The following is an 18,076-nucleotide window of genomic DNA, read 5'->3' on the forward strand; positions in this document are numbered from 1 at the left end:
TGCTCCTTCCACCTAGATTAGGAGAGATAAGTACGAGAGGATATGGCTTTAGCGTGAAAGGGGAAAGGTTTAGGGGGAACATTAGGGGGAACTTCTTCACTTAGTGGGAGTGTGGAATGGGCCGCCACCTGACGTGGTAAGTGCGGGCTCACTCTTAAGTTTTAAGAATAAATTGGATAGATACATGAACGGGAGAGGTCTGGAGGGTTATGGACTGGGTGCAGGCCAATGGGACTAGTGGAATAAGGTTTTGGCAAAGACTAGAAGGGCCGAATGGCCTGTTTTCTGTGCTGTATGGTTCTATGCTTCTAAGGTCATGTGGAGAGCTTCTACCTCACAGCCCCAGAGACCCGGGTTCAATCCCGACCTCCGGCGTTGTGTGTGTGAGTGGAGTTTGCACATTCTCCCTGTGACCGTGTGGGTTTCCCCCCGGGTGCTCCGGTTCCCTCCCAACGACGTGCGGGGTCGGTGGGTTAATCAGCCGCTGTGAATTGCCCCCCTAGTGTGTGTGTGTGTGGGTGGGTGAGGGGGATTAGAATCTGAAGGGGAGTTGATGGCAATATGGGGAGAATCAAAAAATGGTATTGGCGTCAATGGGTAGGTTCAGAAAGGGATGAAACCTGTCTGCAAAAGAAATATTAAGAGATTTAAAGCCGTGTTCTCTCTCAGTGTTGCTTTAAATCGCCGCAGAATCCCCACAAGTGTTTCAAGCCATTATATGGGTCGGTGATGCTTTAAGGGAAGTTGGCATGACGTCAGGCTGATGCAGGCTGTCTTACTGTTGAAACTGACTGGCTTCTGTGTCTATTATCCGGAAGGTTGGAAGTGCAGGAGAGACAAGTACATTCAATTGTGGATTGCGGGATATGGATCCAGAGGCAGTCTCTTAAACCCACCCCTCCCCAAACCTCTGCTGGACTAATCCACGCAAATTCCAGCTTCTATTTTCCAACAAAACCTCCCCCCCCCCAAAAAAAAATCAACAGTGGGGGGTAGAAAATGCAATCCGAATGAGATGCAAAATATATTTTGCGAGAAGTGCATCTGTGCGCAAACAATCTAACGCTTTGGAATGACATGCTTAGGAAGACGCAATCCAGAAGGGATCTAGTCGCCCGTGGGCTGTGAAAAGGGAGGTTATACCAGGGTTTAATTTTTGCAGAGAGAGAGAGAGATGGATATCTCCCCTCAGATGCAGATCTTCAGTTGAATCGCCAGCGACCTTCCTGCGAGTGTGTTTGTTCGGAGGATCCTTGGAGAATTTCGCTCAGAGAGCGGGGATCCGAAGGAATTCGAGGTGAGTGTTTGCATCTTAATGGTCTCGGCTCCACTGCGAGACCTGATTGGATTTTTTTGTTAACCTTGTGTCGTTTTTATGCTCCACCATTTTTTGCTGTTTACGTCTCGATCTGTTCCTTGACTTGGGACCCATCGGTTCCCCCCCCCCCACCCCACCGCCCAAACCCCTCTCTGGAACCCACCTCGCTCCCGCCCCCGGGTCTGTGACACTCGCTCCCTGCTCCCCATCTCTCGCTGCCTCTCCGTAGCATCTTGTCCACCCCCGGCTTCTTGCTCCAGACTGCCCCCTCCCCTCCCCTCCCCTCCCCGGTCCGCTCCCTCCCCCGCCTCCCCTCCCCTCCACTCTCTCCCTCCCCTCCCCTCCCGGCGCTCTCAGCCTGCTGTTGCTTTTCCCCGAACATGTTCGATCCCCCGCCGACCCTCCTCTCGGACCTCCCGCCTGACTCCCCGGTTCCTGTCCCTTCTGTGATCCCTCGGTCCACGACCATCTCACCCTCCTACCTCCCTCCCCCCCCCCCACCCGACTACACGCCATCCCTCCCTCCCCTGTCCCCCCCATCTCCACCCCCTCCTTCCCCCCTCTCCCCCCTCCCCCCTCTCCCCTCTCCTTCCCCCTCCCCTCCCCCCTCTCCTCCCCCTCTCCCCTCTCCTCCCTCTCCTTCCCCCTCCCCTCCCCCCCTCCCCTCCCCCCTCCCCCCCCTCCCCCCCCTCCCCTCCCCCCTCCCCCCCTCCCCTCCCCCCTCCCCCCCTCCCCTCCCCCCCTCCCCTCCCCCCTCCCCCCTCCCCCCCTCCCCTCCCCCCTCCCCTCCCCCCTCCCCTCCCCCCTCCCCTCCCCCTCCCCTCCCCCCTCTCCCCCCCCTCCCCTCCCCTCCCCCCCTCCCCTCCCCCCTCCCCCCCCTCCCCCCCCTCCTCCCCCCTCCCCCCCTCCCCCCTCCTCCCCCCCTCCCCCCCTCCCCCCCTCCTCCCCCCCTCCCCCCCTCCCCCTCCTCCCCCCCTCCTCCCCTCCTCCCCCCCTTCCCCCCTACCCCCCTACCCCCCTCCCCCCCCCTTCCCCCCTACCCCCTACCCCCCTCCCCCCCTTCCCCCCCTCCCCCCTCCCCCCTCCCCCCTCCCCCTCCCCCTCCCCCTCCCCCTCCCCTCCTCCCCCCCTTCCCCCCTCCTCCCCCCCTTCCCCCCTCCTCCCCCTTCCTCCCCCCCCTTCCCCCCTCCTCCCCCCCTTCCCCCTCATCCCCCCTTCCCACCCATCCCTCCCCCCTTCCCCATCACCCCATCCCACCCATCCCACTCCCTACCCATATCTCCTCCCCCCATCTCGACTCCCCCTCCTTCCCCCCCCAACTCCAACCCCCTCCTTCCCCATCACTCCCCCTCCCCCCTGCTCCACACCCTCCCCCATCACCCCTCCCCCACACCCCCCCCATCACCCCTCCCCCACACCCCCAATCTATGTCCCCATCTCCCCCGGCCCCATCTCCCTCTCCCCCCATCTCCACCCCCCCCGTTATTCCCCCCTCCTCCCCCCCCGCCACCTCCCCCGGCCCCCATCTCCCTCCCCCCCATCTCCAATCACCCCCTCCCCCATCTCCAACCCCTCCCCCATCTCCACCCCACTCCCCACAGCATCCCCACTCCTTCCCCCCATCTCCACCCCCTCCTTTCCCCTCCTCCTGCTTCCCCCAATACCTCCCTGGCTACCCTCACCTTCCCCACTTCCCCATTCACTCCCTCCCCTTCACTCCCCACACCCCTCGCCCCCTCCTCTTTCAGCCCCCAACCCTCTTCCCTCCTCTCCTCCCCTCTTCCCTCCTCTCCTCCCCTCTTCCCTCCTCTCCTCCCCTCTTCCCTCCTCTCCTCCCCTCTTCCCTCCTCTCCTCCCCTCTTCCCTCCTCTCCTCCCCTCTTCCCTCCTCTCCTCCCCTCTTCCCTCCTCTCCTCCCCTCTTCCCTCCTCTCCAGTCCCCTCTTCCCTCCTCTCCAGTCCCCTCTTCCCTCCTCTCCAGTCCCCTCTTCCCTCCTCTCCAGTCCCCTCTTCCCTCCTCTCCAGTCCCCTCTTCCCTCCTCTCCAGTCCCCTCTTCCCTCCTCTCCAGTCCCCTCTTCCCTCCTCTCCAGTCCCCTCTTCCCTCCTCTCCAGTCCCCTCTTCCCTCCTCTCCAGTCCCCTCCCGCCACCTCCCCCCCACCTCTACCACCATCCCTCCACTCTGCTACCACCCCCCTCCACTCCCCCATCCCCCCCGCACACCTCCCCAATCCCCACACGCCCATCCCCCACACCTACCCTCCCCTTCCCCAACCCCTCCCCCTTCCCCCACACACCCTCCCCTTCCCCCCCACCCCCTCCCTCCTCCACCACCACACCTCCTCCCCCTCCCCGCTCACCCCCACCACAACCCCTCCAACCCTCTCCCCTCCCCCACACGCCCCCCTTCCTCTCTCCCCCACAACCCCTTCCCCACTCTCCCCCCACATGTCCCCTCCCCACTCTCTTCCCCCACTTCCCCACCCCTCTCCCACGCCCACTCCCACCCACTCTCTCCCACCCCTACTCCTCCCAGACTCCCCTTCCATCCCCGCTCCCCCTTGTCTTTACCCACTCCCCCCCCATTTCCCCACCCCCACTCCCCCTTGTCTTACACACTCTCACGTCCATCACTCCTTTCACCTCCCTGACTACCGGGAACACGGTGTTGAATGTGGAGCCAGTCCGTGCGATGCAATGGCACAGACACACTGTGTGTCGACCTCCACTGCTCCCTCGCACCCTCCCACCACTCGCTCCCCTTTCCGCCCTGTTCCCACACAACCCATCTCCACGCTGAAGTGATAATGCCAAGGCAGATAGTGTGTGAAAGTACCAGCAGATCCCAGAGAGAGCACAGCCTCAAAGTAAGCCTGCAAGGTCACAAACGTTCTTTCTTCAAACAGTCATCGAGCGATTTGCCTTTATTTCAGCCTGCATTAGTGTTTAATGTAGATGAGGCCTCTTTCCTGACTCCATCCCATTTTATTCCAGTCCCTTTTCCCCAGATGCGTCATCTCTCTCTGAGCAGTTCCATTGGAACGTGGCCAGTTCCCACTGCCCGCAATGCCAGCTGTATGGTTTTGGGTATCAGTAACTTCGCCTCCGCACCAGGAGATGCGGCTTTGGTCTGATCTTAGGCAGAGCAAAAACTCTCGGCTGTGGCACTGAGGGTGAGCTGTCCTGCAGCCCTTTCAATGTGGGGTTCAAAGTCGAGTTTACTGTTCCGTGCACAAGTCCGTGTGTGCACAGGTGCAATGAAAAACTTACTTGCAGCAGCATCACAGGCACACAGCATCAGATAAGCAGCATTCACAAGAAAAACATAAATTAACAGCATAACTTATACAAGTAGGAACACAAAACAAAAGTCCATTATGGTGCAAAGTGGTCACAGTGTTGCTTTACTGAGGTGGTGATCAGGGTTGTGTCGGTTGGTTCAAGAACCAAATGGTTGAAGGGAAGTCGCTGTTCCTGAACCTGGTGGTGTGGGGACTTTAGGCTTCTGTACCTCCTGCCTGATGGTAGCTGTGAGAAGATGGCACGGCCCGGATGGTGGGGATCTTTGATGACGGATGTTGCCTTCCTGAGGCAGCGCCTCCTGTAGATACTCCCGATGGTGGGGAGGGACGTGCCCGTGATGTATTGGGCTGAGTCCACTGCCCTCTGCAGCTTCTTACGTTCCTGCACATTCGAATTGCCGTCCCAGACCGTGATGCAACCAGTCAGGATACATGTGTAGAAGTTTATTAGAGTGTTCAGTGACAAGCTGAACCCGCTTAACCTTCTTAGAAAGTAAAGACTTCCTTTGTTAAAACTTCTGTCTTCCATTTTTCTTCCTGCTTACTCATCCTCAAACTGAAAATATTAATCCCCTCCTTACGACGTTGCTGCTCATGGGATCTTTCCATGTGCCACTGGGCTGCTGCTTTCCCTGTGTTACAACGGAGACCCCATGGTTAAATCACCCGGTCGAGGTGCCAGAGATGAGCTGGACAAGGCTACAGAAAGGCAAGCTGTGATTGGTTGTATCCAATGGGAAGCAACACGAGCACAAGCTGGCCATTTGATTGCAGCCAGCCCAGTAGCGTAGCGGGTCGAGCTGCTGCCTCACAGCCTCAGAGACCCGGGTCTGATCCCGACCTCTGGCACTGTGTGTGTGTGTGTGTGTGTGTGTGTGTGGAGTTTGCACGTTCTCCCTGTGACCGCGTGGGTTTCCCCCGGGTGCTCTGGTTCCCTCCCACATTCCAACGACGTGCGGGGTCGGTGGGTTAATCGCCCGCTGTAAATTGTCCCCCTAGTGTGTGGGTGAGGGGGTAGAATCTGGGGGGGTTTGACTAGAATGTGGGGAGAATGAAATGGGATCGGTGTAACTGCGTGGTCGATGGTCGGCATGAACGCTTTGGGCTGAATGGCCTGTTTCCGTGCTGTATCTCCCTCCGACTATAGTTATGGGGAGAGATTGCCCAGGACTAGGTCTTTATTCCTTGGAATGTAAGATAATGAGGGGCGACCTTATATAAATGTTTAAAATTATGAGAGGCATGGATAAGGTGGACAGGAACGGTCTTTTCCCCGGGGTAGGGGAGTCCAAAACTGGGGAGGCGTAGGTTTGTGGTGAGAGGGGAAAGATTGAAAAGGGACCTGAGGGGCAACTTTTTCACGCAGAGGGTGGTGAGTGTGTGGAACGAGCTGCCAGGGGAAGTGGGTGAGGCAGGAACACTGGTATCCTTTAAGAAACACTTGGATAGGTACATGGAGGGGCAGGGCTTGGAGGGATATGGGCCGAACGCAGGAAATTGGGACTAGCTGGGTGCGCACTGTGGTTGGCATGACTGGTTGGGCCGAAGGGCCTGTATCCGTGCTGTATTGCTCTATGATTTTGACTCTTAATGTCTGTGATAGGATGAAGACCATGGTTGTCAGGGATAGTTGTTACCTAGAAAACTAACCCCCCCCACCTCTCTGTGACCATAAACACACTTGGTCTCTTCCTTTCCCATTCCCAAAGAAACTTTGACTCATCCTCCCGTCCTCACAGCCGCTGCCTGACCCACCGAGCACTTCTGACTTTCCGCTCTGCTCCGTGAGAGCGGAATCTAGAACGTTCCGGGGAAGTAATTTGAATTTCATCAGCTGGCAGAGTGTTTGGAGGAAGTTTGCACTGCTGGAACATGCTGTTCGTTTCCTTGACTTGTGATGAGTGTTGGCTTGGGGTGTTGGCTCAGTGGGTGGTGAGACCAACGGCTCAATCTCACACCAAGAACAGGTTGTCACCGTGTCACACATCACGGGAACAGGCCCTTCAGCCCACTCGAGTCCGTGCCGCCCATCGACCACCCGTTTACTCCGATCCCGTTTCATTCTCCCCACATTCCCACCAACTCCCACCCCCCCCCCCCCCCCCCCAGATTCTACCCCTCACCCACACACTAAGGGGGCAATTTACAGCGGCCAACTAACCCACTGACCCTGCACGTCGTTGGGGTGTGGGAGTTCTCCTGCAAGCTCACTGTCTTCGCACATCCTCCGAACCCCCTCTCTCCTGCACCCCTTCTCATCTCTTCTCACTCTCTCCTTTCCCAAACCACCTCCTCTCTCGTGCGTTTGTCCCTGAATTTCTCCCACACTCTTCCCTCCCCCCCCATCTGAGTATCGAACCCGGGTCTCCGGAGCTGTGGGGCGGTGGTTCTACCCGCTGTGTCACTGAGCTGCCCTGCTGTTCCTCAGTGCAGAGCTGACCAAGTGAAGCGTTGTGTGTGGAGCTTCACTGTCGAAACATTGACCCAAGGGCACAACCCCACCCCTGTGGGTAGATCCCATTACCACCATGCTCGAACAGCTCGAGAACACCTCCCTTGTTTCCAGCCCAATATTTAACCCCTTCTCCTATCTCACTAACGCATTTTAATTGGGAACATTTGCCCCCCCCCCCCCCCCCCAATTCCCGAATGACTTTCCCTGGAAGCGTGTTGCAGTCCGGATGTACAGAGGCACTGGAAGTGGCTGCAGCTCAGATTCCACAGCGGATGTCTGTAATGAGCTCGGGGATTGGAAGCACCTTTTCATATCCAGTCTCTTGGCAGATGTCTCAAGCTTGGTCACAGGAGGCAAGAGCGAAGCAGGCCTTTATCTTAATTGGTTAATGTTTATAATTAGTTTATTGATTGAATTTTATTTACATTTTGTGGTCTTTTAATAACTTCTAGGAATTATTTAAATCTATTCCTACTGTTTTGGAAATGTCACTGTCAGAGATCTTTGGATACGGATCCTGGCTGTGATTAAAGGAAGCCATGAAACTGCATCGAGAGGGTGCAGAGGACCCAGTGGCGCAGCAGGTAGTGCCACTGTCTCGCAGCGCCGGAGATGCGGGTTCAATCCCGACCTCCGGCACTGTGTGTGTGTGTGTGTGAGAGAGAGAGAGTGTGTGCATGAGTGTGGAGTTTGCACATTCTCCCTGCGACTGTGTGGGTTCTTCCCCCCCCCCCCCCCCCCCCCCACCACTGGTGCTCTGGTTCCCTCCCACGTCCCGGCGACTCACCAGGGTGTTGCCTGGATTGGGAGCTTGTGGAGAGATCGGGCAGGCCGGGCTTGTTTTCCCTGGAGCGAAGTAGGCTGAGGGGGTGACCTGACAGAAGATTATGGGAGGTCTACGAATGGTATCTTTATCCCAGAGTTGAAATGTCTAATACCAGAGGGCAAGCATTTAAGGTGAGAGCGGTAAAGTCCAAAGGAGATGTGCAGGGCAAGTTTTTTTTTACACAGAGAGCGGTGGGTGCCTGGAACAGGCTGCCAGGGGTGGTGGTGGAGGCAGATGCGATAGAGTGGTTTAAGAGGCTCTTAGACAGGCTCATGAATGTTCAGAGAATGGAGGGAGATGGACCGTGTGCAGGCAGAAGGGATTAGATGTCATTGGTTTAATTAGTTCGGCACAACATTGTGGGCTGAAGGGCCTGTACTGTTCTGTGTTCGAGACCTAGGATAGATAATCAAATTCTAACCTGGACTCTCAAAATCTGGGGGAATAATCTTATTGGCAGAAGCAGTAAAATTCTGATAATCCGTTCTCTGACCATGCAGAAGTCCCAACTTAATCCACACGTGCGCAGTCAGATTGTAGGAAGGATGTGGTTGCATTGGAGAGAGTGCAGAGGAGATTCCCCAGGATGTTACCTGGATTGGAGGACTTTAGCTGTGGGGAGAGATTGGACAGGCTGGGACTTGTTTTCCTTGGAGCAAAGGAGGTTGAGGGGTGACCTGTCACAGGTATAGGCGACTCCATGTTACACAGTTCGGGTAACGGAAATTCGCGCTTATGGAATTCACAAATCACTACCAAAAAATCTGGAACACAGAATAAAAATTCACTCTTTCGAAGTTTGTGTATCATGAAAGAAAACTTTTTTTCCAACTGGCCTTTATTGTCATGTGCACAGATGACGTGCATTCGCGTTACGGGAAAACACAGTATGGCCCGTTTCCTAGGAACACAACTCCTTCCTGTAACACGGGGGTGACTGTCATATAAAACTGTAAGGGGCATAGATATGGTAGAGAGTCAGAATCTTTTTTCCTAGGGTATCAAAAACAAGAGGGTGCAGGTTTAAGGTGGTTTGAAGGGGATCTGAGGGGTAAGTTTGTTACCCAAAGAGGGGTTGATATCTGGAGCCCACTGCCAGAGGAGGTGGGGGAATCAGATACAATCTCTACATTTAAGAGGCATTTAGACAGACATTTAAACCAGCAAGGCATAGAAGGATGCAGTCCTAGTGGAGGCAAGTGGGTTTAGTATAGATCGGACAAAGGAGACAGGAGACTGCAGACGCTGAAATCTGGAGCAACACACAATCTGCTGGAGGAACTCAGCGGGTCGGGCAGCATCTGTGGAGGGAGATGGACAGTCGACGTTTCGGGTCGAGACCCTTCATCTGGACTGGAAGGTAGCCAGTATGGCGAGGGGCAAGGTCAGCATGGATGTTGTGGGCCGAAGGGCCGTTTCTGTGCTGTACCACTGTACGGTGACTGGTAAATTGGTTTATTATTGTCACATGTACCGAGGTACAGTGAAAAACTTTGTTTTGCGTGTTGTCCCTACAGATCATTTCACCATGTCGGTACATCGAGGTAGTACAAAGAAAAAGCAATAACAGAATGCAGAATAAAGTGTTCCAGTTACAGAGGAAGTGCAGTGCAGGCAGACGATAAGGTGCAAGGGCCACGACGAGGTAGATTTTGAGTCCAGAGTTCATCTTTATCGTGTGAGAAGTCTGTTCAAGAGTCTGATAACAGTGGGATAGAAGCTGTCTTTGAGCCTGGTGGTACGTGCTTTCAGGCTTTTGTATCTTCTGCCTGATGGGAGTAGGGAGAAGAGAAAATGACCAGGGTGGGAGGGGTCTTTATGTTGACTGCTCTCCTGAGGCAGCGGGCGTGTAGACAAGAGTCCATGGAGGGGAGGCTGGTTTTCGTGATGGATTGAGCAGTGTCCACAACTTTCCGCAGAGCAGTTGCTGTACCAAGCCGTGATGCATCCCGATCAGATGCTTTCTATGGTGCATCTGTAAAAATTGGTGAGGGTCAGCGGGAACATGCCGAATTTCCTCAGCCTTCTGAGGAAGTAGAGGCATTGGTGTGCTTTCTTGGCTGTAAGATAGATATAAGATATTTATTTATTAGTCACATGTATGTCGAAACACAGTGAAATCTGTCTTTTTCCATTAATGAGAATGTGCTGGGGGCAGCCCGCAAGTGTCGCCACTCTTCTGGCGCCAACATAGCACGCCCACAACTCCCTAGCCCGTACGTCCTTGGAAAATGTGGGAGGAAGCCGGAGCACCCGGAGGAAACCCACGCAGACACGGGGAGAACATACAAACTCCTTACAGAAAGCGGCGGGAATTGAACCGGGGTCGCGGGCGCTGTAATAGCGTCATGCTAACTGCTACACTACCGTGCCAGCCTATCTGGTCTGCGATTGGACCAGGTCGAGCTATTGGTGACGTTTACATCTAGGAACCTGAAGCTCTCAACCATCTCCACCTCCGCTGACAGGGGCGGGTACAGCAAGCCGTTAAAAGCCTTTCAGTCTGCTGAGAGAGAGGGTAGGTGAGTGGGATTTCTGGATCCATCACTACACCATGCAGAATGCAAAGTTCCAGCTCTATAGGTCCTGCAGGGCTTGGGCAGTTTAGAGGAAATCGAATTCCCGTAAAAACTCTCTGCTGTTTCTCCTGTTGCAATAACTAACTACTAAAGTACTTCATTCATTGCGAAGTGTTTTAAGATGTCACGTACATAACTAGCTATAACTGCAAGCCCTTTTGAGTGCTGGTGTTGACAGGGTTTGTAATGCAGAGTTTCCAAGGAAACCGTAAATCTCTCCTCTCCTCCACAATCTACATAACAGATGATGGTTCAATAGACCCGTCATTTTGCTGCTGCTTCTCTATCTTCTGTCTGGAGACATAATTGCTTGCTGAAAGGTCTTTCATGAGGTCGAAGGGTTGGATTGGGAGGGGAGAAGGTCGCCTTCTTTGCCGAGGGAGATGTCTCCGGTTAAACAGGAGATCGGGCTGTGGGAGCCAAAGGCGCGCAGGTTGGGGTGTGTTGTAATTAGCTTGTTGTCACAGATAAAGAGTGGGGTATCTCGTGGCTGATGGGTGTCACCTCTCCGCTGTCCAGCAACACTGTGGTTCTCTGATCGGATATGTATGCAAGGAACAGGCCCTTCAGCCCATCGAGTCTGTGCCAACCAGCAAGCACCCATTTACACTGATCCCATTTCATTCTCCCCACATTTTCATCAACTCCCTCACCCACACGCTGGGGGGCAATTAATCCATCAACCCCGCACGTCATTGGGATGTGGGAGGGAACTGGAGCACCCGGGGGAAACCCACAGGGTCACAGGGAGAACATGCAAACTCCTCTGTCTGTCTCTCTCCGTGTGTGTGTGTGTGTGTGTGTGTGTGTGTGTGTGTCCCTCCCCCTCCCTCTCCCACACACAGCGCCGGAGGTCGGGATTGAACCCAGGTCTCTGGCACTGCGAGACAGCTGCTCTACCCGCTGTGCCACTGGGTCCCTCTGAACCACAGAGTCCTCCACAGATGTGGTCACTAACGGGGTGCGTGGGTTACATAGGACCTCGATGCTCGGACAACTGGTTCTCAGTCCCAACCTGAGCGAGCCTTCTCCACTGAGAGCAGTCATGAGCCGGGGGTTCTCAGCGGTCAGCTTCTTTCCTTCACGGAGGTTTTCAGCACATCCTTGAACCTCTTTCCTCCATTTGCCTTTCAGGAAGTTGTGATGGAACTCGGAACGATGCATCCTTTTCAGGAGTCTGTGCTATGAGGGTATGATTTAGCCGGAGAGGGCACAGAAGGAATGTTGCCGGGATTGGAGGGCTTGAGTTATGAGGAGAGGTGGGAAAGGTTGCGGCTGTTCACTCCAGAGCGAGGGAGGCTGAGGGGTGACACTATCGAGGTTTATAAATCGTGAGGGGCAGAGATAAGGTGAATGGTCGCAGTTCTTTTCTCTCCAGGGTAGGGGAGTCTGAGGCGTGCGTTTAAGGTGAGAGAGGAAAGAGGTAGAGGGGACCCGAAGGGCAAGTTTTCCCACAGAGGGCGGTGGGTATATGGAACGAGCTGCCCGAGGAAGTGGCAGGTAAGTAATTACAAAGTTTAAAAGACACTTGGACAGGTTTATGTATGGGAAAGGTTCAGAAGAACGTGGGCCAAATGCGAGCAAATGGAACTAGCTCAGGAAGGTACCCTGGTCAGCGTGGACCAGTTGGGCCGAAGGGCCTGTTTCCGTGCTGTATGACTCTGATTCTAGGTCAATTCTTGGTAGGTGGGGGTTGTGGGGAAAGGGCACTGGGTGCAGGTGGGAACATGTTGAGGATGCAGTTAGTTCAACCATCTAATGGGGGGAGCAGAGTTACTCCTGCCCATGATTAGGGTGTTCCTAACAGGCCAAGACTGCTGCTTCAGTGCATTGCTGGAGAACGTGTGGGTGGGTCAGCCCTGGTCTTGAGTTAGGAGGACGTTGTCGGTGTGAGTGTTGGGGTGGTGAGGGGAAGACGTGGGTCAGTTGTTTTTTCTTTTGGTTGAGATTCCTCTTGAGTCAATGTCCATGACCCTCTCAGGACGGTGTGGCACCTCAGCCAGCGGGGGATCGTGGCCCGATTAGTTCATCTTCACCCAATGCCTGGAGGTCTCCATCTCCACGTCCACCCGCGTGACCACAGGCTCCACGCCATTGAGGCCCACGCTGAGCACCAAATCGCCTCCAGGTCCCGACGGAGATTGTGCCCCCCTCAAATGGACAGGCGGGGTGGGGACTTAACCTGCCTCGTAAAATCTTGAGGCCTGATTGAACAATGTAGTGACTTGCAATCCCACCAAGGGAGAAGGGTAATTTAGTCTTAGGAAGGCGAGGAAGCTGGGAACACTGTTGTTTGTCAATGCATTGAGGATCTGGATGAGAGTGTAGGTGGCATGGTTAGTAAATGGCATTCTTTCTGTAGTGTAGCAGTTATCACATTTGCCTCACACGCGAAATGTCCCCAGTTCGATCCTGAGCAGGAACATGATTTATGGGCAGGCACAGTAGTGTAGCGGTTAGCGTAACGCTATTACAGTGCCAGCAATCTGGGTTCAATTCCAGCTGCTGCCTGTAAGGAGTTTGTATGTTCTCCCCGTGTGTCTGCGTGGGTTTTCTCCGGGTGCTCCAGTTTCCTCCCACATTCCAAAGACGTACGGGTTAGGAAGTTGTGGGTGTGCTACGTCGGCGTCAGAAGCGTGGCGACACTTGCGGGCTGCCCCCAGAACACTCTACACAAAAGATGCATTTCACTGTGTGTTTCCACGTACGTGTGACTGATAAAGATAACGTATAAATTTGCAGATAACACCAAAATTGGTGGTGTGGTGGTCAGTGAGGAAGGTTGTCTGAAGATCTGGATCAACTGGGAAAGTGGGCCAAGGAATGGCAGATGGGATTTAACTCCAAACAAATGCATTTTGGGAAGTTAAACCAGGGCAGACCATACACGGTGAGTGACGTTGGGAGTGTGGTGAAGCAGTGAGACATTGAGGGGTACAGGTACATGGTTCCCTGAAAGTGGCGCTGCTCGTAGACGAGGTGGTGAAGGACGCGTACGGCACGCTTGCCCTCACTGGGCGGGGCATTGAGTTGGGACGTCGTGTCACAGCTGTACAAAACGTTTGTGAGACCGTACCTGGAATATTCTGCACGGTTCTGATCGCCTGCTACAGGAAGGAGTGTGGTTAAGTTGGAGAGGGTTCAGAAAAGATTCACCAGGATGTTGCCGGGACTGGAGGGCTTGAGTAATGAGGAGAGACTGGACAGGCTGGAACTGTTTTTCCTGGAGCGAAGGAGTCTGAGGGGTGACCTTATGGAGGTTTATAATATCACGAGGGGCGACCTTATGGAGGTTCATAAAATCACGAGGGGCATGGATAAGGTGGACGGTCACCATCTTTTTCCCAGGGGAGGGGAGTCTAATACTAGAGGGCATAGGTTTAAGTTGAGAGGGGAAAGATCTAAAGGAGATAAGTTCACGCAGAGGGTGGTGGATAAGTGGAACGAGCTGCCAGAGGAAGTGGTAGAGGCAGGTACAGTAACAGCATTTAGGAAACACTTGGACAGGTACATGGATAGGAAATGTTCAGAGGGATACGGGCCAAATGCAGGCAAATGGGACGAGCTTGGGTAGGCACCTTGGCCAGCACAGACAGGTTGGGCCGGTTTCCATGCTCTATGACTCTGGGAAGCTTATCTGCTGCTTTCCATAAGCAGCTAAAATTGTCACTAACAGAAAATCCAGTGGATTCGCCAGGAGAGGCTGAAGAGCCTGTTCCTCTGCTGTACTGGTGTATGTTCTGATGCTTACACAGGAACTCTGTGCTCTTGATGTACAACCTCAAGGTTCTCAATCCCATCCCAAACACTCCTCCGTTTTGATTAGTCGTAGGCCAGAGATTCCAAGGAGTCTTTGGGCTTGCTGCACTGTTATCAAGGAAGTTTTGAGGACAAGGTCACGGAAACGTGACTGTCAAAGTCGAGTTTATTGTCCCTTGCACAAGTCTGTGTGTGCACAGGTGCAATGAAAAACTTACTTGCAGCAGCATCAGATACACAACATTCACAAGAAAAACATAAATTAACAATTTTTACATGAAAGAACATAATTAGAACAAAAAAAAGTCCATTTTAGTGCAAAATGATCAAAGTGGTCATAGTGTTGCAGTGTTTAGGGTTGTGCTGGTTGGTTCAAGAACCGAATGGTTGAAGGGAAGTCGTTGTTCCTGAACCTGGTGGTGTGGGGACTTCAGGCTTCTGTACCTCCTGCCCGATGGTAGCTGCGGGAAGATGGCACGGCCCGGATGGTGGGGATCTTGGATGATGGATGTTGCCTTCTTGAGGCAGCACCTCCTGTAGATACTCCCGATAGTGGGGAGGGCTGTGCCCGTGATGTATTGGGCCGAGTCCACTACTCTCTGCAGCTTCTTGCATTCCTGCGCATTTGAATTGCCGTCCCAGACCGTGATGCAACCAGTCAGGATACTTTCAACAGCACATCTGTAGAAGTTAATGTTTGGTGACAAGCTGAACCTCCTTAACCTTCTAAGAAAGTAGACACTGGTGTTCCTTCCTTGGGAAGGTATCAGGGAAGTTTTGACGACATAGTCACACACACAAGAACAGGCCCTTCGGCCCACCGAGTCAGTCCCGGCCATTAATACCCACTCACATTAATCCTCCCCTAACCCACTTTATTCTCCCCACATTCTCCCCCCCTGCCAGAATCTGCTCCTCACCTAAGGTGGAGCACCCACAGGGCACCCACAAGGTCACCTCCTTTAACATTTCCCTCTGTTGGCTTGGTAACCTCGCCACCTGTTTCCCAAGTGTTGTGTTCTGCTAAAGCAATGAGTCTCGCTGCTGTACAATAAGCCCTGTCAGAGATGAATCAGATTGCTCTAACGGACCTAGTTGCTGGGAGATTGTCGAGGTTTATCCGTGGATCATCTGGGATGCAATTCCTGACAATTTTTTTTTCACTGCAAAGGTCAAAGATTAAAGGCCCAGTTATGTCAGCAAGGTGATTGGGTTAACTTTGGTGTTATTTTAATTCCAATCTTTTTTAAAATATATATTTCTGCTTTGTGTCTTTCTCTGGCTGTTGAGGACTTTATCCAGCATCAATGTGACCCTAAAGTTTGACCCAGAACCCCACCAGTGTGCGTCATAGTCAACGAGACCCCCTTAAGCGAGTGTTATAGAGACAGCACAGAAACAGGCCCTTCGGCCCAACTCATCCATGCTGACCACCAAACTAGTCCCATTTGCCCACGTTTGGCCCGTATCCCTTTCCTATCCATTTACTTAAGACAAGATCTCTTCATTAGTCACATGTACATCGAAACACACAGTGAAATGCACCTTTTGCGTAGAGTGTTCTGGCGGGCAGCCCACAAGTGTCACCACGTTTCCGGCGCCAACATAGCATGCCCACAGCTTCCTAACCCATACATCTTTGGAGTGTGGGAGGAAACCAGAACACCCAGAGGAAACCCACGCAGACACGGGGAGAACGTACAAACTCCTTACAGACAGCGGCCGGAATTGAACCTGGGTCACTGGCGCTGTAATAATGTCACGCTAACCGCTACACTGCTGTTGTCTTTGAAACGTTGTTATTGTACCTGCCTCAACCACTTCCTTGAGCACCTTGTTCCATGTACGGACCACCCCCTGGGTGAAGAAGTTGTCCCTCAGGTCCCCTTTTAAAGTCTTTCACCTCTCACCTTAAAGGTTTTGTTGGTATTGTGGGTGGCGGGGAAAGATGAGGTATTTATTTCAAGGATGTCTTCGTTCCTACAAGACTATTACCGAACAGATTTGGTGTTGGGTCACTATGTGTCGAAATAGTCTGTGGAGGGGGGAGTCAAACATCCCACCAACCCAGGTACAGTCGGTGATCGATATGCCAGTGGGAACTAGTGACGGTCAAACCCTAGACCAGTAAAGGTGTGTCCAACTGACTCTTCCTTATTCATTCAATGCCCAGAGCCCAGCCCAGCCCATCGACCTGCACCCAGGGGAAATCCAAGCGGTCATGGGGAGATGGTGCAAACTCCACACACGGGGATCGATCCCGGGTCTCTGGGGCTGTGAGGCAGCGGCTCTACCCGCTGCGCCACCTCCTAGTGAACGGTGTCTCATCATCAAGAGCGGAGCATGGCTCATTTACCTCAAATCAGCCCCAGGCACACCCACTTTTACCCACTGAGCTCCAGTGCAGAGCTCTCCCTTTGGGCCCCAGGGTGGAGCTCCGCCTTGGGGCTCTCCGGGCTCCAGCGCGGAGCTCTGTACCTCAGCCTTGCGGTAACTGATCTGCCGACTCTTGGTACAAGCGTGGGCTCCCTGGAGCAATATTTGGTTTCAGTGTCTGTCCGTATTTGTTTGTTGGTGAGGGTGGGATGATGGTGAATAATTAACCAGTCCCCCGACAGATCGATGTTCTCAGCTGGGAGCGGCTAACTTGCTGCAACGATGGGTCCGTTCCTTTAACTGCCACCCCTGCCCCTCTCCTCTGTCGGAAGGTGCTGCCTCCTCGAGTTGCATAGCCCCACATGTGCCTCCCTCAGGCTCCCGTACCTTGGTGGAGGGAGGGGTGGGATTCCGGGACCTGGTCCTCACTGATCAACCCCCCTTCCATCCCCCTCCCTCCCTCCCTTCCCCCCCTCCACCCCCTCTCATGTTCCCTCGGGACCTGAGATGTTTCAGTCAGATCGTCCCTCATTTTCCTAAAACAGATCGAATTCTTTAGCTGCTGGTGACAGGACAAACCTCTCATCTGAGGAATGAGCCTGGTGAATCTCTTCCAGTCTACCTCCTGTGTCTCCCCCTCCCTGGTTTACAACCCCCCCCCCCCCCCCATGTGCACTCCGACCGAGTGTTTGGGAGACCAGCGGGATGGATTTGCCGACTGCAGGCATCTTCTGCCGGATGGGAACGAGACCTTTCCACGTGCTTTCTTTAATCCCCCCTCTTTCCCTCCACCCCCAAGCCACAACGGTTAGGGACTGGGCGGAGCTAAGCAGAGCCGGGAGCATTGAGCGGACTCACGCCCTCGCTGTGTCCATGAGTCCGGCTGGTGGCTGCTCTTCTCTCGCCTGCTCGCTCCCCCGCCACCGCTGTTCCAGTGACCCCCTCTCACACACCGTCGTTGTTCATTTCTGACTGACGGACAGTTCTTGGGAACAGGACCCTGTTGTAACCTGGGGCCTGTCTGAACATCCTTTCCTGAAATAAATGGGGGGAAGAATTGGTAAATTGGTTTATTATTGTCACATGTACCGAGGTACAGTGAAAGACTTTGTCCTGCATGTCATCCATATAGATCATTTCATCACATCAGTACGTCGAGGTAGTACAAGGGAATAAAGTGTCACAGTTACAGAGAAAGTGCAGTGCAGGCAGACAATAAGGTGCAAGGGCCACGATGAGGTAGACTGTGAGGTCAAGAATCCATCTTATTGTACTAGGGGACTATTCAATAATCTTATAACAGCAGGATAGAAGCTGTCCTTGAGCCTGGTGGTTCGTGCTTTCAGGCTTTTGTATCTCCTGCCCGACGGGAGAGGGGAGAAGAGAGAATATCTGGGGTGGGAGGGGTCTTTGATTACGCTGGCTGCTTTACCGAGGCAGTGGGAGGTGTAGGCAGAGTCCATG

At 53.8% G+C, this 18,076-nt stretch overlaps 1 protein-coding gene across 7 annotated transcripts in view; it reads left to right on the forward strand.

Moving 5' to 3' along the window:
- Positions 1 to 843: 843 nt before the first annotated feature.
- Positions 844 to 18,076, forward strand: part of LOC127586590 (neuroligin-1-like) — a 235,439-nt gene continuing 218,206 nt past the window's right edge. For all 7 annotated transcript variants that reach the window (XM_052044672.1, XM_052044673.1, XM_052044675.1 and 4 more), the window contains exon 1: positions 844 to 1,297. The gene's annotated coding sequence lies outside the window, so the exon portion shown is untranslated. The remainder of the gene's footprint in view (positions 1,298 to 18,076) is intronic.

This window comes from Pristis pectinata, chromosome 37 (assembly GCF_009764475.1).
Source record: "Pristis pectinata isolate sPriPec2 chromosome 37, sPriPec2.1.pri, whole genome shotgun sequence".
Taxonomy (NCBI): domain Eukaryota; kingdom Metazoa; phylum Chordata; class Chondrichthyes; order Rhinopristiformes; family Pristidae; genus Pristis; species Pristis pectinata.